At 34.7% G+C, this 22,223-nt stretch overlaps 1 protein-coding gene across 1 annotated transcript in view; it reads left to right on the forward strand.

Annotated features, from left to right (window-relative positions):
* Positions 1-22,223, forward strand: part of PCDH15 (protocadherin related 15) — a 1,333,392-nt gene that overhangs the window by 129,552 nt on the left and 1,181,617 nt on the right. The window lies entirely within an intron of this gene.

Below are 22,223 nucleotides of genomic sequence, written 5' to 3' on the forward strand. Positions count from 1 at the left end.
GACCCCCTAAAAAAGCAAACTGCAAGTCAACATATGGAAAAGTCAGATGCAGCACTCAGTAAAAGAAAGTTGCCAAGAAAGTGCACAAGGGTCAAGAAGGAGGCAGACCTGATGGCTTAAAGGAGCTATAAGGCCTCAATGAGGAGGTAGGCTTTTGGGGATATTTCATGGATTAAAGCCTCCTACTCAGTTTCTTTTCTCTCGAACTTCTAGAGAAAAAGATGTTTATGCATGTTTAGGTGTCAGGTCAAAACCACTGCAGCAAGGAAACTTTTTTTAAGTGTCTACTTTTCAAATCAGAATATGTTAGTCCTGTGAGTGCATCTAATCCATTTACCTACTAGCTGAAGACCTCATATTTTCATGTGAGAGATCCCAACAATCACCTTTACAGAATGCAGAGACTGGAACAAAGCCAACTAAAGGCCTAGTACTAAAGACTTCATATGCAGTAGTACATCAGCTCGCTTTACCCCTAAACAACCCTAGGAGATTTTTTTTTGGCATGGGAATGGCATATGTAGAGGTACTTAATTTATACTTACTTATATTTTTATAGTTTGTTGGATCAAACTGTAAGTTCAACAAACACAGAGATAGTGGTGTAAATGTCTTGGAGCCTCTGCCCATGTGCCAACTATTACTGTTCTGCATTCCAAGGCTGCTCCGGGATGAATCCTGTGTGTTTGGTATTTTAAAAAGTGGATACTCTTTGTAGTGGGGATACACTTGGGGATATCAGTGTTGATGATCTGACCCTCTTCTTTATCCCCAAGGTTTCTCACTTCAACTCTGTTCTGATAGCAATCGGAGTCACACAAATGCTAGTTCTTTTGGCTATGTAATTCACTATTAAAATGATACCACTGGGAATGTTTTACTTGGGGTTTTTTGTTTGGTTGGTTTTATTTTTTAAAGTCGGTATTTGTGTCTCAAACTCAGAGGTGAAATAAGAATTTTGAATGCAGTATTTCAGATTCTGGGTTATATGCCACAACTGGGATAAGATATATTGATACATAAAATGCATTTTAATTATTTTCTGAACACAAGAATAAATTTATTATTTCAACTGTAGGTTGGTGTCAAGTTAAAAAAGGAAACTGGAATCTAGATTCCTTTAAACAAAAGAACGTAGGTGAGTATTAAAACAAACCTCCCCAGGTGAATTCAGGATGGAAAAATACTCTAACCTTAGCCTGCCTGTGCCCTCTGGGGTCCTATTATCTTTGCATTTTCCTGAGTTTCTCGCTATGGGTCAAGGTGACATGCAGGACAAACATGTGGATAATTAGGTTTTCTTCAGAGACAACCTACCACAATGATGAGTTACGCTCCAGTCTTTGGATTTTAAGAGCCACTCATAAAATGCAGTTTCAAAAGTACTTGAAATAGACATGTAATTATTTTTCAAAATTTACCCTAATTCAAGGACATCCTTGAATATATCTATCTAAATCAGAGTGTTATGTCTAATATTAGTGTATGCAATAATGGAAAGACAATATTTATCTCTTCATCCATAATATAAAATAGTTCTTTAGTATCTTAAGAAACATGTGGTAATAATATTTTAATATATTTTCTCACACCTCATATAACTTTACAGACATAAGCTTATTCTTGGATACCTAAGAATGTCTTGTGGTATCTTGCCTTTATTGAAAATAAGAATAGAGACAGATCTGGGAAGACAAAGCTAAAGCTCTGTAATTCTAAGTGTTGGGAAACAACCAGAGAATCATTAAACGTAGATACTTAGATAGCTACATAAATGCATGAAACTTTTTGTTGGGATTTTCACTTAGCGTAGATATGTTGACTTAGCAGCAGAGTTAGAAATGATAGAGGTTTTCTTTGTCACAATAATTTTGGACCAGACTACTTCTGTTCATTCTCACATCCTTGATAGGACTGTGCCTGATTTATACATTCATGGAAGACTCCACTTTTACAGCCTATGATCAGATCTTAGTGTGCCACAGTATAAACACTAACTGTTATCTTTCAGAGACAGAGGGGACTGGAAGCAACACTTAAGCCAGGCAGTGTAGCATAATAAGAGGAATTTGGGCTCTGCATTCAGAAAACCTATGCTTGAATGCCAGGTTTACTGATTGCTGCTGGCTGAATGACCTGTCCTGCCACTTACCCTCTCTGCTGTCTCCTTTTTCAGAACTCCCCTTAAACATCAGAGATATCTTCTGTAGCAGGCTTAAGATCATGCCAGGTACATAGTAGATGCCCCTTACTCCATTTACCTTTTTCTTTAAAATATTTTCGCTTTTCTTTTTGACGTTATAGACCTGGAAGAACAATTGTGTGCCAGTGGAACTGGGCAGATGTGTGAGATTGATTTGCTTGTCTGTGGGAACCAATCTTTTAGTGTTGATAAGATTCATACAAGATTACACAGAACAAAAGTGCATTCCTCGGTAAAAACACATACCTTAGCAAACAATCGAGAAAACACTTGCATTTGGAAAGAAAGTCTATATTCCTCTTGACAGAACATATCAAGACTTGCCATCTATACAAGTAATGACTAAGTTATTAGACAGTGAAGTTGACTAGTTGACCAGTTTGAGGAAGGCAGTCCCAGAACATGTGGTGTCGTAGATGATTTAATTCCACAAGAGTTCTGTCCATTTGGCTCTGTAGGCAGATACCCAAGAGGGTTTGTCTGCACTGAGGCTCGGCTATTAGTTGTCCTCCTGATGATTTCCTGGCTGTCACCCCTCAGCAGGGGCCTGCAGGCTGTTGCTAATTTTGTTCACTTGTTGTCTTATACCATCTCCTGAGATGGCCCATAATCTGTTATCCAAAGTGACGGTGCCTCTCATCCCTGACCATTTTTTTAATTCCTTAGGACTATTTAAGGATATGATGACCTTTTCCCATGTATAAATGAGCCTGAGAAATAATTATATTTTAGAATTACACTGAGCTGAGCTGTCCATTTATTCCTAGGTTGTCTCAAGTTTCACTCCTATAGGGAGATGAATTCCCTTGGCTTCTGGCAACCTAACTGGATTCTGCAGATGACGCTCAATGGCATTACCTACTTGATGCATTTAGCTTGATACCATGAAGTATTATTGTATCTCCCCGTAGCTTCCTAATAGGGATAGATAACATTTATACATGATAAGCATATGTTAAAATAGAGGGAAAATATTTTAAGCCAGGTCTGGGCCATGCATGTCTTTTTTTGTTTAGATCTTCCTGGAGTCCTCAGAAATATCTGTGCTCAAAAAGATTGGCTTACCTAGTGATGCTGTCAAGTTCTCACTTACATACTAGGGGCTTGGGCTGACAGACTAATGAGAACTTTTCCTGACACAAATACTTAATCCCTTGTGGAAAAAATTGGAGGACGAACAAAACTTATGAACCAAAGTTTGTTAGGTTCACCTTTTCCTAAAATGAGAAGCCTGGAAGACATAAAAAGTTGTCATCAAGTAAGAATAATTAAAACATGTACTGACAGTCCTAAGAGGTTTCTGAGGTCTTTAAGATTAATATGGAAGTCTATAAAATTTTACTATTTCTATTATATATTCTGTGTGTAGAACATTTTTTTCTGGGGCTTTCTGTCTTGTCATGTCCAGGTTTATATCCAATTTTAGTTTTATTTTGTTAAAAATTGCATTCCTCTTTTATTTTGCATATATCTTCCCAACCAGCATATTTTTACCTTTCCGTTTAGGTAAGACAGTCTTTCTGACACCTTCAATACACAGGGATAGACACTGCATTATAGGTCTACTCTTAAGATGTCATAAGTCTCATATGATTCAGTATGCTAAACTCTGTACTGCCTTGATTCCTGGAGTAATTGAAAATCAGCATTTCTTTGTGATGCAACCAAATTGTACAAAATAATGAAGAGAATCCTGAAGGCATGTAATTATAGGAATTGGTGCCATCTATTTAGAAACATTCAGAGAATATGAAGTAAGCAGAGGTTTGGATTTAAAACAAGCTCTTACAATTGAAAGGAGATGATTGGTGACTTTTGAGATATTCTTTGTATTTTAAAGAATTGGGGATGATTTTTATTCACTCATAGAGTTAATATTTAATGCAGATCATTACCCTGGGTTTATCAATTTGATGCATGTTTGATTATAAATGATACTAAGCATATTCACTGATACACATTTGGGGTTAAATATAAAATGTGGGATCTAGAATGTGATTGCATAAGATTATAAAATCAAATCTAGTAAAATAATAAACCATTTTGTTTAATTTTGCAACCATTTTGATATACTTATCCCTGAATAGAATGACTTTTTGGTATGACTGGAATGACTAATTAAACATATTAACTACTGAACTGATGGCATTGAATTTCCAAATGTGGTCTCTTCAGTATACAGTAAGTCTGAATATATTGGGTTTTTTTAACTTCTCAACTCTCCTGGGACCTTCAAAGATGTATTTTATATTAAGAAGAGTGATTATATAAGCAATACTGTGTTTTGACAGATTTGCATCAAATAGAAACAGGATATAAACAAGTTTCTATACATAAGCATTGTTTTTTCACATTTCAAATTTGTCAGCAATAGCAAATCATAAGTTCTAAACTTTAAAATGTTTACTTAGCCTAAAATTCTCAAATTTTCTACAATTAAAGAACAAAGAAACAATCTTCTAATTTGTTAGCAGTAATTATCTGTGGGCCTCATTCTTTTATAAATAGGGGATAATTTTGTGCATACAGATTGGTCATATAACACAGGTTTTCCCTAGACATGGAAGGAAAATTATTTTTAAAGAATGAATTTGCAATCTGGAAATGCAGAAACGTTGATTCATCTTACATAGGTGAGCAATTTATTACAAAGGACAGTGTTTCACTCTGATTTTATTGAACTTAGTATTTGTGGAAAAGGCAACTTGTGTTTGATTCCTGACAAGTGAGGACGGTAGGACTAGCTTAGCCAGATCCTTATATTGCCTATGGAATTATGTCTCCTTTTTTTTTTTATATAGCTAAAACTCTGTTTCAATTTTTTAATTACATTAAACCATTGTCATTTTTAAAAAAACAATTTTATCAAGTAGTATATACATAGGTTGAAGTTAAATAGTACCACACAATTCATAATGAAACAGGTTAGTTCTCAGTCCGCTTCTCCCTAAAAATTATTCGGACAACCCAGTATCAGCTAATTTTATTCCAGCTTCTCCTGGAAGCATTTACACATAGCTCTTTTTTTCCCCCCCCAGTATTGGACACTATTCATACTTCTCTGAAAAATGAGGATTTAACTTGGATATTCCTATACAAACTACCAGCACACTTTGCTTCATCCTATTCTCCTAATGATTTAATACTACGTGTTTTTAATTTACCATATTCTCACTGTGTAAACATAATACCTATCTCAACCACATGGCTTTTATGATTTCTTTCTTGTATATCAGAGCTCTTTATAAATCTGGAGTTAAAAAAAAAAAGGTTGCAATGAATCTGTTTTATTCTTAAACTCTTCAATGACTTCCATTTTGTTTTTCAATACCTTTCTCTTTTCTCCTCTTGGCTCGCTTGCTCCCTAAACCTACTGCATTTCTGGAGACTTAGTACTTGATGTCATCTTAGTCTAGAAAATCCTTTTAACTTGTTGCCTTTGTTGGGTGTCCTCCTTAAGGAGTTTACTAAAGAAGCATGTTCAGGAATTAGTCATTTTGAAATATTATCTAACATATCTTTATTCTGCTTTCACCCTTGATTATGGAGTGTCTGTATATGAAATTCTTAGGTGTAAATAGTTTTCCCTTCAAATTTTGAAGTCATTTCTTCGTTGTCTCCTTGGCTCTCGTTGTGATACACAAGTTCAATTCTTAATGATTTCTAACTTTTTATACTTGGTAAGAAAACCCTTACCAGTTTTACCCTTACCAGTACCTTCAGAAGGTACAGTGTAATTTCTTACCCGTTTTGTTGTTTAATATCATTATTGTGTCAGTTGGGCTGTATTATTGATGTTGTTCATTGCATATGACACTTGTTGATTGCTTTTAAACTGCAATATCACATCTCTAGATCACAGTTCTAGAAAATTTCCTTTATTTCTTTGATAATTTTATGTATGTATTCTGTTTCAGTTAGCACATTTGGCCACTGCTAGGTAACAGATGGCCCCAAAACTTAGAATCGTACAACAATGTTAATTTGTTGTTTCTCACTGCTCTGCTTTCTTAATGTTGCTTGACTGACTTGACACGGCTTAGCTGAACAGCTCTGCTGTAACTACAGGTCGGTGAGTCGACTAGTGGGACTATCTCCCTGTGTCTTTGAGTGGTAGGCTAGCTCGGTGTGTTCCTCACATGGCAATGGCAGATGTACAAGCAGGCTTAGAGCTAACACACTGTCCTTTCCATCATATTACAATGGCGGAGAAGTATACTTCGCCATGATGAGACCATAGCAAGTGTGTGCATGTAGAGGACGAATGAACTGAGGCCAGTAATGCAATCTACTGCACTTTGGAAATCATATACATTGGATCATGTATCTCTTTCTGGACTATGTTTCTCTCCTTTTTTCCATTATGCTACATTTTGGGAGATTCCCTTTGACATTCTCTTTTAACCTTTCAACTGATTTTTCTCTATCATTAAAAAAAATTTCTCAAGAATGCTTTCTTATTCTGTGAATGTTTTATTTTTGTGGTACCTTGTTTTTATTGTATGGAATATTTTTGTGTCTGAGAATGTTAATTGTGTGTGTATACATACATATTTTGAGACGTGTGTGTGTGTATAATACATAGATATATTTTTGAGGTACTGTTTTGCTCCTTAACATTACTATTTCATCAGGGTTTCTTTTTTCTGTTTCTGTTGTTGTGGCTGTTTTTTATCTGCCTTTCATGTTAGAGGTCTTAAGTATCTGGTGATCCTCATTAATTCATTTGCATTTAAGACTGAGAAATAAAAAGTTAATATAAACCCTACATATAGGTGTGGTTGCAAACTGGTGACATCTAGCAGAGGTGATTCCTCCTAATTTGCTGTTTGCAGGTAAAGGCTGGCTACCATTATTCTAGGCTCTACACGATGGAGAAAGAGTCTTTGGTACCCCATTGTTTGATATGAAAATTTCAGTTAAACTTCTTATTTCTAATATATCCCCTCTGCTGAGCCTGACATTCCTTAGGTTCAGGTATTCTCTGGTTCTGTTGTTTTTCCAAAGAATAACTTTACTCACATCTTTTAAAGTGGAGGAGGGTTAATTTTATAACTGCTTAGAGTGAGTCAGAGTTATGAAGTCCCAACTACAAAGTTGCACTTGATTTTCCTGTTTTCAGCCCCAGCTCATGACCTGTACTTGGGAGCATATCACATCTCCATTTGTGAAATCTTTGGTATTATAAAGTATTTTTGTACTTGAGTTCTTTTTGGCAAAGCTTGATTGGATGAAGAGAGAAATACATGTCTTCATTTCTTATCTCATTTACTTGAAGCCCAAACAATTCTTATGGTTATATAAGACAAATCACAAGAAGAATACAATCTATTTCAGCTGTTTTGTAGTAGATTTATTTTTCTATGTCTATTTTATGCAATAGTGACTTTGTTATCTAAGCGGGTGCTATTAATATCTCTGTTTTAAAGATGAAGCAACTGAAGTTCAGAAAGGTTGAATAACTTGGCCTGTGTCTCAGAAGTGTACCAGCAAGGATGAAATGGAGATCTGATTCTCATTTCAATTTCTGGTGACAGAAAGGGATTGAGTGTTGTTTTTTCTCTGGTTGGGAATCTTCATCCCTTTTTACTCACTGTAATTGAGGTAATTCTCCAGGGATGCTGAAAAGAAGCAAGAAAATCAAGGTGTTCAGACACTAATCTAGAAACTTAAACAGACTTCTCTGCCTCATTAAGCAAACACTGAAGAAAGAAAAATAGAAAAAGAACAAGCCATTAACACTGATATTACATGTTCACCATTTCTATATATTTTCAAACTTAGACATCCCAATAGGTATGATTGGGACTTTAAATATGAATGAAGCTATCAAAAAAAAAAAGAAAGGGAAAATTAATACTTGTCAATATCTCCATTAAATGCTATGCATTCTTGCCTATAGTACAAATATAGGCTATTTTACATTTAAAATATTGCCAGCTTAACTCCTACCTTTCCTTTTCATCAATCATAGGATAGATATGTGTTTAAACAGACTGTTTTACTGTGTTTTCAACTAAATTGCCAACTAATTTGTTACTCGACAGTTTGCCATTTTAAAACAAATTGATATTTGTTTTTTAATATTTAAAGCTCCAGTCAGATGAGAGACGAATCATGGAGAATACTCAGAACACTTACCGTTTCCTCGTTACTCAAGTGCTAGATTTTAGATTTCTTCCTTCTGCTTGGGGTAGAAATTCTAATCTCCAATAAACTTTGGCAATTTCTGCAGTTTACTTTAAGCAGCCCAGAATAAATATTTTATCTTTTAAAAATTTTACTTGAATTATAATCAGTGAATAATGATTTTTTATTTCTCCTTTTGTATGATTACTGTATGTGAATAGCTAATTCTAGATAGATCTTCCACATTCCTAAATAAACCTAAATTTAAATTAACAGGACATCACCTTTATTTTTAAAGGCATTTTTAATTTTTAAAAATGCAATTAATTAGTAATTTTATTAATTAGAAAGCAGGTGACTTATTGATTTACAAGCATATACACATGTCTATTAAAGTAGAAAGGACTATAAAAATGAAAAGAAAAATACTACCACTCTCTCATCATGTCCATCAAAATAACCAGTGAATTCTAAAATGTTAGTTTTCTCTATTTGTCCTTGGTTTTCTCTGCGTATTCTGGATTTCATGGTGTATTTTTGTATTTACACATTTGGACACATATTGACTCTTACCCTCACCTTTGTTTTAATCTTGAATCTTGGGCTACATTTATTTAATTTGATTTTGCCTATGTCTCCTTAATCACCTTTAATGGAATGAGGGCCATTCTCTAGCAGAATCTTGGAGGTGGCACTTGAGCATATCTTTCTTGAATGGTAGCACATTAGAATGGTAATTTAGACTTTACCTTAAAGTTCAGCCTGGGTGAATATATACTTGCCTGATACTTCTTTCCTTGGATTTTTTTCTCTCATTACTCCACTGCTGTCATGTCTTGTATGTTGCTGTCCAACATCCTGATACACATGTTACTTTCTTTCCTTTGTGACTTGGTATTTTTTACTTGGAGGTGTTTATATTTTGACTGTTCAAGGCAAATTTCCCCTGATATGTGGTGGAAACTTTCATAATGTAAATTTAAGCCACCACCCCACTCCAGGAAGGTTTTCTCGAGTTACTGGTTTTAGTATAATTTTGTTCAATATCATGCTTTAATATCCATCATTTTTTTTGGTGACAGTTTTAAACCTATGACTTTTTTCTATTCCTCAGCCCTCTGTTTCTATACTCAATGTGCCTTACTGTACTCCTAGTTTTATCTGTTTGTGCTCAAGTATCTTTTAATTTTTTTCCTGTGTTAAATCACCTATATTTTACCTCTTCCTAATGTTGGCTTACTTACGGAGAATAAACCTGCAGCAATTACTCATGACATTGTGACTAATGGAATCAAGGCAAAACTTTATCACTTGAACAATTATACTTCAGCCTCATTGGTAGATCTTTATATAATATGGATATAAAACGAAGCAGATACTTAACTGATTACTGATGTTTCTACTTTAAATTTTTTACTGTTATAACTTGTATTTTTATCTACTTTAATTAAAAATTATACAAATTATAAAGGTTACTTTCCACTTACGGTTATTACAAAATATTGGCTATATTCTCTGTGTTCTGTACTCTTAGGGGGAACCCCTAGAACATAAAGCTTGGGTGGTGAGAAGATAGTGCACTGCTGGAATGCTTAGGATGTCTCCTCTAGGAAGCCTCTTCTCTGAGGCTGAGAAACTTAACTAACCTACAATATACGTAAAAATGCAAATAGCAACAAAATAAGATAGCAAAGGAACATACTGCAGAAAAAGGAATGAGATAACACCCCATAAGAACAACTAAGTGAAGTGAAAGTAGGCAATCTACCTAAGAAAGAGTTCAGAGCAACAATTGTAAAGATGATTGAAGAACTTGGGAGAATGATCAATGTGTAGAATGAGATGTTAGGAGTTTTAGCAAGGTGTTAGAAAATACAAAGGACAACCAAACAGAAATGAAGAATGCAATAACTGAAATGTAAAACACACTGGAAGGAGTCAATAGGAGGTGAAATGAAACGAGAATGGATCAGTGAGCTGGAGGTCAGAGTGGGGGCAATCACTCTAGCTGAACAGTAAAAATAAAAAAGAATGAAAAGAAATGAGGACAGTGGAAGAGAGCGCTGGGACAGCATCAAGGACACTAATACCCGCATTATAGGGATCCCAGAAGGAGAGGAGAGAGAACAAGCCTCTCTCATATCAGTCTTTTGAAATTCCCTGTCTACTGTTGTAATTATTGTGTTTATTCATAAATATCCATGAAACTATAATTGAAACAAGGAGAAGTACAGAAAACAATGGCTGGTACATTATTATGGAAGAATACATGGCATTCATTTTATTTGAGAGTAAGATTTGACAAACTAATTTCTTTTCTCTTATAAACATTCTCACCACCCAAATCTTCCCTGTTTGCCAAACCAGTACCCGGTATTAGTGGTAGCACCACCCACAGGCATTCACAGCACTGGGATGCAGTTTTACGTTTTGAGGACATTTGGCAAGTGACAATAGTATTTCTCTGTGCCCTGAAAAATATTAGTCAACACAGTGGATGCTTGGAACTAGGAGTTGCATTGTGCCAGAAGTGAGAGCCAGACAGACACCCTGAGCTGTTTAATTTATGTTTCAGTAAGCTTGTGATACCTGAGACCTTTCACTGCACAAGACCTGTGACAGGAGCCACTTTTCCCAGGTCTAAGAGTAGTACCAGCCATTGGCCAACTTCCAGTTTCTGATCTTGATTGGGGTAGAGGAAGTAGGGAGAATTTACCAAAGCTATCAGATCTTCAGTTATGAGATCTGAGGATCTAACAAATAACATGGTAACAACAGTTGATAACACTGTATTGTATAATCAAATTGCTAAAAGAATAGAACTCAGATGTTCTCTCTCTCTCTCACACACACACACATACACACAAAGAAAATGTATATGTGAGATGATGGTTGTGTTAATTAACTCAGTTGGTGGGGAATCCTCTCACTATATATATGTAAGTCAAATCGTCATGCTGTATACTTTAAGTCTCTTAAAACGTTACTTGTCAGTTATACCTCAATAGAGCTCAAGGAAAAAGCAAAAAACAGAAGAACAGGTCGGGTCTCATGATATTCACTAACATGACCAGAGTAGACAGTATAATAATGGCTCAGGTCCTCCTGAAAGAGTGATCACTTTTATCCCACCCATATTCATAGCAACCACCCAAGAATAAACTTACCGATCTTAGGAAGAGGCATTTGTTTGACACTTCCTGGTGTTCCTCTTTGGGGAATTCCATTGTTTTATATCTTTCCCTCTAGGTATTTAATTTTTTGGTCTCAAAAAGCATCTTTCAATTAGTCTGGTAACAAAATAGCCCCCTGTGAAAATGGATCTGGACAAAACAGCTTAAAAGATTAGGCTTTCCCCTTGTATTTATCTTTCTCAATTTTTGGTAGTCATACAGCAGAGTTATGATGGATCATAAAGGCTTTTGAAAAAGAATAATAATAAAGTACAAACTGATGTTCATAACCCGGTAAAGCTCTTTTTTTTTTTTTTAACTTGAAAACCTCATTTAAAAAAAAAAACATACTCCCCACAAAACCATTTAAAGCAAGACTGGTTTTATCCTTATTCTTAAAATATACATCTGTTAATTTTTAGACTATGAAAGCAATTATATGCAATCTCTTGCTTAATTAAAATCTTGTTTGTCCAGCTCTGTCTGCCCAACGCACATCAAGATATAAGTTGCATATTGTTCAGGCTCCTATAAGTTCAGAGAAGTTCTGGTCTCTCTAAGACAGTAGGTGGTGAGGCTTCTAGCTTTGAATAGGCACTCCATTAAAAAGCTTCTATAGGGAAAGCAGTTAACACTGTTCGCTGTTAATCAGATTTGTTCCTTTTGCCTGTGTAAGTCAACCGATTAGCTCTGGAAAGTGTGCACTTTGTGGTGCGTACGTGTGTTTTCCAGCGGCTCCCAGCCCCACGTTTATCTCATCCTAGCCCTGCAAAATACACACATATACATACACTATATAACTTCCTGTTTTTACCAGGCAACCTTACCAATTGGCATGCTATTGTTTTAATTCATAGGATAAGAATCGCATGCTCCCTCTGTCAACACAACTTGGCCTGATACCTTCCAGATACCACTAACTGTATGTACTAGTGGCAGTGCTTTTTCTTCATTTTTCCCCCTCTTGATCCCTCCAGTGGTCTTTTGTCACACTGAGCACTGGAAACCAGTAGGAAAGTGAGAGAGAGAGGTAGAGCTGGGAAGTGGAGGGCTAGTCCTGCATTTTAAGGTTAGAAATGTAAGAGAACCTCTCCGGAAATACAGTATATGGTTTAGAGCTGGGAAAGAGAATTAGTAGAATGACTTCAACCAAGAAACATAGCTTTTCAGAGTCAACTAAGGCAAAATGAGGTATTTCTTAAGCAGGCAAAAGATCAAAACTTCAGTCAACCAAGGACTTAGCAGTCCAAAAAACTCAGGAAGGGAAACCCAGGGAGAAGTTTTTGTCCATACATCTGAGGAAAACAGAGTTGTTAAGGAGAACACACGAAAATCCACATGAGTTTTTCTAACACATATGAAATACATAAAACAGAACTGGAGCTGAGTGCAAACCATGTTCACTGTGTTCCCTTTTTTCCTTCTATTTCATTTCCAGAACTGGTCAAAGGGTATGGTGAGAATGCTCAGAATCCAGTGGGGGAAGGGAGGAAAGAGGAAAGAGTTCCTGATACCTTATGATTTATTAGCAAGAAAAAAAAAATGAGTTCGTGGCTTTTCCCCCATATCCCCTCAAACTGAAATTGTGTATATCTACTGCTAAATATATGCAGTAGCATTAAGGATACGTCTAATTTTGGGACAAATGCAAATATTATATTTAAAGTTTTGGCTTCAAACTCAATTTTAGCATTTAAACGGCTATACTATACAGTAAACATCAAAGAAATCATTTATCAAATAAAATAGCATTGCTCTAGAAAAATTTGAAACTTTTAAAATAAGTACATCATTTAAACTGTGTTAATTTTCTTTACTTCCACTCATGGCCCCAGATAAGCATAAAATAGATTTTTTAAATGATTACATAATTTACAGATGTAGGACAGTATACAATGTGACCTCTTTTGGAAATTTAATGATTCTTTGAGGGACCACACTTATGCCCAGGTAGAGTTTGCAGCTGGGGAGAAATAAGATACATTATAAATTCTGTGGTCCTCAATTTAGTAGTTGAGCTACATTTTTGGAATAGATCCAAACTTTATGTTGAGTAAAAAGTCTTTTGACTGTTGCAGCAGTCATGTGTTATTTTTCTTTTGTGGATTTAATAGAGATGGACTTAGGCAAAATTGTTAACTATTGGCATTTGTTTCCTTCTGTTAGTATTCCTGTCTCATCTAAACAAATTTTCTCTTGCGTTAAGATACATATCATTACATGCTCAATTCCTTGCTTCCTTCATTCCCTATTTTCTTCTTCCCATTCCCAGAACAAAGTACCACTGAGTTGCTTTTATTTTATTTTTCCTGTTTTTTTTTGTTTGTTTGTTTGTTTTTTTTTGTCTCTAACAACCTGATTTGAATAAACTTCCAGGTTGGAAAGGATTTATCTGTTTCTGCTATCATACTGGGGTCTGTGCTGCCAATAATTAAGATAGAACATTATTTTTAATCCTAAATTAGTTATGAGACATCTTCTCCAAGGTAGGTGACAGTTATTACATTTGAGCTACAGATTCTATCCCAGAGGAAACTATCTCGCCTATTTGAAATCACTCCCTGCTGGTATGATCCATGCCTATATGGGTCGATTCATGGCTTATTAATTGAATTAATAGGAATAAAGCATGATGGTTTCTCATGAGCAACAAAATATGCTGCTTTCCTATTTTTTGTTATTAGAATTGTATGGAGTTCTCTTTTGTAATATGTTCTGCTTACTATTCTTTATGATCTTGAATAATTCTACTTACAAGGTTTTCTCACCAAATGAATATCTACTCTCTAGGCTGTGATCCCTAGATAAAGTCGTTTACATTTTTTATTTCAAATCACTCTTGTGCACCAATTTTAACCTTTGGTGTATATTGTTACTGTATTACACTTTCTATTTGTAAACCTATCAATTTTGCCAAGTGCTTTCTATTTTCTTTATTAATAATCAGTCTCAGTAAAATGTTATCCACTTATTATTATGATTCTGCCACAATTTATTAGCTACATTCGCCATGCTGTGACTAGTTGGCCCACCTTGGTCCACACTAAGGAAAAAATAACTGCAAAAGCCACCAGCTGACCTTCTGTTGCAATTAGTTATCCTTTTCCACTAATTGTGCACCTCCCTAAAACAGGGCTGTCTACTGTAATGTGCTGGAGACTAATGTTAGTAATATTTTTGTCAAAATCTCTTACCAATATTAATATACTTTACTGTCTCATTACTTGAGTTATTATTTATCAAAGAATCAGATGAGGTTTATTGTGAATTTAAATATGTAATCTTACTCTTTTTTTCAATATTTTTAATTAAAGTATACTTTGTCAGTCATTATTCAGGTATCCCTAGCAATGTCTTCACTCTCTATTACTGTGTAACAGTCCAGCATCCAACTATATTATAGGGATTTAATGAGAGAATGGATTTTGAGTCCCAGATCCATGTACAGAGACCATACATTTAATTTGTGTAAACTCTTTACTTTCATTGTTATTAGAATGTTGAGTTTTTATTTACTTATAAAATCAGAATAAATTTCCATAGTGTTGATGATAGAGGGTAGAAGTGAAGATAAAATTTGCTGAGAAAGTATTTTAATAGTACATATTTCCTAAATGTTATATGTTGAGTATTTCCTAAAATTAAAATTATTCCTTAACCTAGTTAACTGAATTTCTAGATTTTTTGCACTGTGACGGTGTTTAAATAATGTCTCTATCTTAAACGCACTTAATCTATTAAAAAGTTAACATTATGTATAACAATAACGACTTCTCTCTCCCATCTTAGTCCTTAAGAAGCTTTTACTTCTTGTTTCAGAATTAATAGTTTCTTGGTTTTAGTCCTTGGATTTGTGCCTGTTAGCCAAGGATGTTTTAGGAAAGAAATAATAAATTACTAGAGAATTTAAGAGTTTTAACTTTTCAGCAAACCAAGTGCAAATAAATACGATGTTTATTATTTTAGACTAAATATGCATTAAATCAAATGAACAATTACAGGGTCTGGTGGAAGGAGCATTTGAGAAGTCTTAGGACATAGATTCTGCTTCAAGCCTCACTAGAATTAACTGTGTACAACATTTAGAGGATGGGTGAATTTTAGTTCATGTATAGCATTTATTTTAGCAAAAATATATAAAATCAATAAACAGAAAAATACTTTTATCTTGAAAATGTTTTACAATAATGGAAGAAGTAATTAAATGTTTTAACATAAAATTAAGGCAGTTGGAGGGGATAATATTTAAACACGCATAAATACCACTCAAATGATCAAATGCTAAGTTTTCATATTTTTATCATATTAAAAATATAAACAAAACATGATAGTTGAAATAGGGACATTTCTTTCATTGGTTTCATTCATTCATTTATCAAAATCACACAGTAAGACAGTATCAGAGCCATGTTTTGAACCCAAGAAGTTTGTCACAGCATCCATGCTCTTAACCAGTATATTCTACCACCTCTTAATTCGTTAGATTCCTTGTCTTTAAAACAGGAGACAGAGTCATAATATTGTCATTAAGATTAAAAGGAGGCCTTTTAGCACAGTGCCAAGAACATAATAACTAGTAAATAAATGTTATGATCCTTATTACATGTGCTACTTTTCACTCCACGTTACTTCTAGTATTACATACATAAATTAATATAATACTATACTTAGTATTATATTCAGAAGAATCAGGATTTATCCCAAAGTACATAGCCACTAGTTGAGTACAGGCTCTTCTGTTCATTAGCTACTCAAGCAATGGGAATCATGTCAAATATTTAACTTCTTAAGCCAGGTTTTCACATAAAAAATGCATTAGACTGATAGCCAGTAATGGGTCTGATGTCAGATGAGAGAATGGGAAAGAATACACCTTAAAAGAAACAGAAAACTAGAAACTATGTAATTAATACTCAAATTTAACATGGTACTATGGTACTTAACCATAAACACAGGTGGAAATCCATCTGTTGATATTCTTCGGTAGTATGCAGATAGGCAGGAGTATTCATCTCATGAGCCAGGAAATTTGGATATATTCCTCTGAGTGAGTTGCTTTGTTCATCAATCTTTCATATATAAACCATTCTACTGTGGTTTTACTTTTCATTTTCCTGATGAGTAAAGGTTTTGAGAAACTATATATTTTATGACCATTTGTATATCTTCTTTTGTGGAATACGTCTTTGAGCCTTTTGCACTGTCTTTATTTTTTATTTGTAGGATTTTATTATGTATTCTGGGAATGAGTCTCTTGTCTGATATATCTATTATAAAAATCTATTCCAGTCTATAGGTTTTTCTTTTCAGTCTTAATGCTATCTTAATTTTAATATGGCCAAATGTATTAGAGTTCAAAAAGCTTTAGAGTGAAACTGTTTGTGTCTCATTGAATAAATCTTTGACACCAAAGTCATCAAGTTATTCCCCTTTTTAAAATCTTCAAATACTTTGTAGTTTTCCTTCCATACTTAGATCAATAATCATGTGGGACTCATCTTTGTCTATGGTAGAAAGAAGGAGGGGGGCGGTCACAATTCCTTTTTCCTTTTGGATATCTAATTGATCCAGATAAATCCAATTGATCTATAGTAGGTTTAAGCGATCTGATTAAAATCCCAACATCTGTGTATTCGTTCATGTGTGGGTTCCCAAACGAGTGTGAGGGGTTGATAATTTACATCAAAAAGCAAAAGGCCAGAAATATCCAAGGATGTCTTTTAGAAGAATAAATATGGAAGTCTTAGATTTCTACCAGTAATCAAAACATAAAGTATAATAATTAAGACAGTGATTTTTAGCAGAAGAACGTGTAACAGAATAGAATGCATAATTGCATCCACATATGAAATGTTACCATATTCATGAAAGGGTGGCATTACCTAGTATTAGAAAAGGAAACATTGGAGGCTATCCTCTTCTTCAGTGTTCATCTCCCAGTTACACATGTTCTTGCAGTCTTAGCTATTACCTATTATTTTAAATACTGTTGTGTTTAAATTTCGTAACCCTAATTTATTACGTATTTTCAAGTTAGCTCCTATTTTTTGGTAGATAATTCATGTAACCTGAATGAATTAACAGGATCTTGAGTACTAGTACCATAACTTGTAATTTATTTTGTAGTTTGTACATACTAGGCATCCAATACACACATGTAATTCAATGTAAAGATTTTCTACCTTATTAGGAAGTTAAAAAAAAAACCATTGGGACAGCTGGTGATTAAAAATTGGTTATTTTAATTTTAGAATGACTCTTTGTATTGGAGTTTTGTTGTTGAAGAATGTTAATTTTTACCTTTGAGAAATGCAAAAGTATGTCTTAGAAACAAATGCTACTTTAAAAAAGTGAGATATAGAACCATGTCTGCATAATAATCTTAAGAAAATTTCACTCAAAATACTGACTCACTCTCAGTAGGCAGGAGAGAGAGACAGGAATATTTATATTCTTAATACCTTATCAGTGAAGAAGCACTTCTGAAATGGTGCACGAGGGGCCTCCAAAAATTTCATCTTCTAAAAAAGCATTATTTTAGAAGACCAAAAATATCAGAACCAACTTTTTCAGAACTCTGAAGTTAACCAAAGACTTATACCAATCTGAGGAGCAGACTTTATTTAAAGGACCAAAATCAAACCAAAACAACAAAAAAAATCTAGCTGAAACCTGATACTAGGTGGCTTTGTGTCATTTTAACTTGCCCTATTTCCATCCACCTGTTTCTAACTTTGTGGTAGCTTTGAAAAACCTTAGCCTCAAAACCATGGTAGTCATGAATACTATCATTATACTAGCATAAGATTGGACAATCAATGAAATAGTGTTCCCCATTTTTCCTCGTGTAAGGAGCTTAGAAGTCTCCACCCCTCCTAAAAACAAGCATGAGGTGAACAGACTGAAAAATCACTGACTTTCTTGGATTTTTAAGAGAGGGGAGAACACAGGACAAACCACTGCCCTCAAGATTGTAGAGACAGATGGGTGGCTAGAGTATCATGGCTTACCAGAATGTCTGCAAGAGCAGAAACCACACAGAAACCAATGCCAGGATAGGAAAACCTGAACTGTAATTGATAAATTGCTGGAGGCTGAGTCTGAACAACTCAGAGTTAAAAACTCTCCAGGGGACTCCAGTCATAGGGGGACCCCAACAATATTGTGAGATTTACCTCTAGGAGCTCACAGAAAATATTGAGGAACAATTCCTTTCTGCTTCCTGCAAAGGGAAGGAAAAATGATTTGAAATACTCCAGAACTTATGAGTCCTCTATAGTTGAATGTTAATTCTTAAACTGGAATTCTGTATTTCTCAAATATTTGAAGGCAGTTCTCTTATTTTTTTTTAACATCTAATGTTGCTGCTAAAAAAACAAACAAACAAAAAAACTTTTTTTCCCTTTGTTATGCCTTGTTTTGTTTTTTGTTGTAGAACAGCCATCAGCAGATGTTTTTAATAAAGAAAATATTTTAGGCTTTGCAGGCTAGAGTCTCAGTCTCTACTGTTGCAGTGCTAATGTGAGTATAGATGATGCGTAAACGATCTGTGTGGCTGTGATCCAATAAAATTATTACAGGAGAATGAATTTGAATTTCATACACTTTCTAAATGTCTTAAATATTCATTTTTTTCAATAAAAATTTAAAAGTCCTTAGCTGTTAGGCCATATAAAAATTCAGCACGGGGACTGGATTTTACTCGTCCCAAGTCGTTTACAGACCTTTATTTTGAAGCTTTTTCGTATCTTTTTTATGGCCATTGTTAGTAAATTTCACAATGTTGAATCAGTATCTCTCCACTGCCTCTTTTTATTGATCCTAAAAGGTATTACAAACCTACAGATGAAGACCTGAAAAATGCGGAACCGTTGGTTTTGTGGTGACATGACAGATGAGGGACACTGACATAGGTAACTTACCTTCACAGCTAAGTATCAGGCTTTCAATTAAAACCGGGTTTTCGCTTTCACTCTTTGTAACAAGTGTCCATTTTAATTCAGCAGCAAGGCCCTCAGGCAAAGTCCCACTTTCTCTGGACCTTCCAATCATCTTTGAGGTTAGCTTCTCCCACAGGCTTGATCCACCAACTTGCTCCATGTACTTTTTATCTTTCTCTGTTGAATTTCTCTATTCTGCTGATAACACCCCATCCCTGAACACCATTTTCTTCTCTTCATTGTTGTTGATTTGTTCCTTTTTGTGCTTTCACAGTTTTATTTCAGCAGGGTTATAGATAAAATGCACATATATGAAATTGCACATTGACCTTGAATAATAATCAAGTTCACAATTAGATTTATCCTGACATAATGATGTGATGTCAGGCTTACTTAAAATGGTTATAATTGTTTTTTCATCTGAATGAAGCTAGTATGGTAGTGGCTCAAATAACTTAAAATAACAAACCTCAGTGTTTTCTTATTTTGTTGGTGGTGAGGAGATTGTTACCAGAGGGAAAAACAAGAATAGGAAATTTTCCATGAGATCTATTTTATCAATTATAATGGAAAACTAATGACAATTACTCTTTAGTGCTTATTTTTATTTGTTTATTACATATGTCTTTTGAAGGGTCTAAGATCATCAAAAAAAAAAAAAAACTGGATTCTACCAACTGGAATGTTGGACCCTTATTTTGATACTTGAGCTCTGCTATTGACAGAAGAAAATATAGATGTCTGTCTATGAATATTGGTAAAACAAACTTCATAGAAGCACCTCAGAATGCCTTGATGTTCTTTTTTATTCAATATATTTAATTAGCAGTACATTCATGGATATGTAAAGTAATCTTCCCATTGAAATATTAAATCAAGGTCCTAACCATAGGTCATTTCTATTTCCTTCAGTGTAATTCTTGAGAGTGTATATGATAACTAAAAATTCTTGACCAATTGCCAGCTCCAGTTATACTTGGCATGTAATATAGCTCACTTTGATAGACATTACTTATAATTCACCTAGTCCTCCCATCCCTTTGCTTGATCTGTGTAAGTCAGTGGTTAACTAGCTTTACTTATCAGACTAAATGTCTTTGTTTGCCAGAGTAAATCTCATTTCTCAAACTTCCATTTTTAAAAATCTTTATCTGGTATTGAGAATAATGGTCAGTCCCAGAACTTTTATCTTTGTAGCTTTAAATTCTGATACATTAAATGTAAAATATAAATATTTTAAATAAATGCCCAAATAGAAGAGAATAATTTGAGGAAGATTACTTAGTCTTACGTTTATATGATCAAAGAAAGAAAAAAGGGGAGTATTTTAGCATAAATGGTACTTCACAAAGCAGTAGTTAGTCTGAGAGACTCCTCCTCTGAAGTACAAAGAATATTACAGATGAATTATTATAATAAGTATATAAGTATTATAGCTGAAATGCTGTAAATTAAGAAAAATAAACATGCAAACAAGAAAACAAACCTTAGTCACTTGCTACATGTAAAAGACTAAAAGGAGTTAGTCAATAATAAATTATTTGAACACAGACTTCTCAGAAAGATGGACAAATATGTTTATATATTAAAGTTATAATTATGCTTCCACACTACAGAGTTTTCATTCATTTCTGCAGAAAGCAGCAATGTGGTTTAATAGTTCATATGTTCATTTTTAAAAATGAATTTACTGAGTTACAGGTCTTAATTAAAGATAGTTATGGTTGGGGGGAGGATATAGCTCAGTGGTAGAGCAGGTGTCTAGCATGCCTGAGGTCCTGGGCTAGATCCCCAGTACCTACATTAAAATAAATAAATAAACCTAATTATACCCCCCCCAAAAGTAAAATACATGCTCAAAATAAATCTAATTACCTCTCCTCCCCCCAACCAAAAAAAAAATTTTTAACTAAAGATTAGAAGACTTTTCTTTCTGGCACTGAAACAGACATCTCAGGATTCTTTACTTAGCCAGTCTGTGGGGGTGGGGAGCGGGGAAAGTGAAACAAAATGCCTGTGGATACATTTTGTTGACAGAAAACTAATGCCGTGAGGCTCTTGGAGGCTAAGCATAGCACGCATACATATATGGTGATTGTTTTTAACGGTTCTTGATGCTTTGATTCACTCAGAAAACATTAGGAAGAGGTTTCTTTGAATTATACTTGTGAAACTGCAGAGTAGTGAGGTAGCTTGCCCTGAAGTGTCTTTTTAAGGAAGAATCAGGAATTGCTTTCAACCAGAAAAGAATCAATTTTCCACCTGTAAGTGGTTATTGAAAGAAAGGACACATTTTATAAGTAATGAAGTATTCCAGTGAGGAAATAACTGAATACTTGTGAGGATAGCGCGAAGAGAGACACAGATAAGGCGGCGATACTGATCGAGCTTAGGGCTTAGTCTTTGCATCCGCATGATCTGAATTTGTATCAGGCTGGTCTGAGTCTCAGTTCTGAAGCTGCTGTGTTAGGTGATCGTGTTGCTGGGTCCTGTTTATCCTGTGCAACTTTATCTCTAAAATACATTCAGTGCTGAAAGCTCAGTAAATGTTAGGTAATTGTACTATGTACAGTCCACAGGCAGAGAGTAAAATCCTGCTTGAACGAGGTACACTGACTAGCTTAGTACGGTCAACACCCCACAGTGGTTTTTCTGCCTTTTCTAGAACTTGTGCACGACAGCAGAGCAGAAGGGATCCTCGATGGCATTATTTTGTTCAGATCCTTTCAAGCTGCTTCCGTGGAGACACAGACATTTAAGAATTAACTCTGGCAGTGG

This window comes from Camelus dromedarius, chromosome 8 (assembly GCF_036321535.1).
Source record: "Camelus dromedarius isolate mCamDro1 chromosome 8, mCamDro1.pat, whole genome shotgun sequence".
In the NCBI taxonomy this organism is placed as follows: domain Eukaryota; kingdom Metazoa; phylum Chordata; class Mammalia; order Artiodactyla; family Camelidae; genus Camelus; species Camelus dromedarius.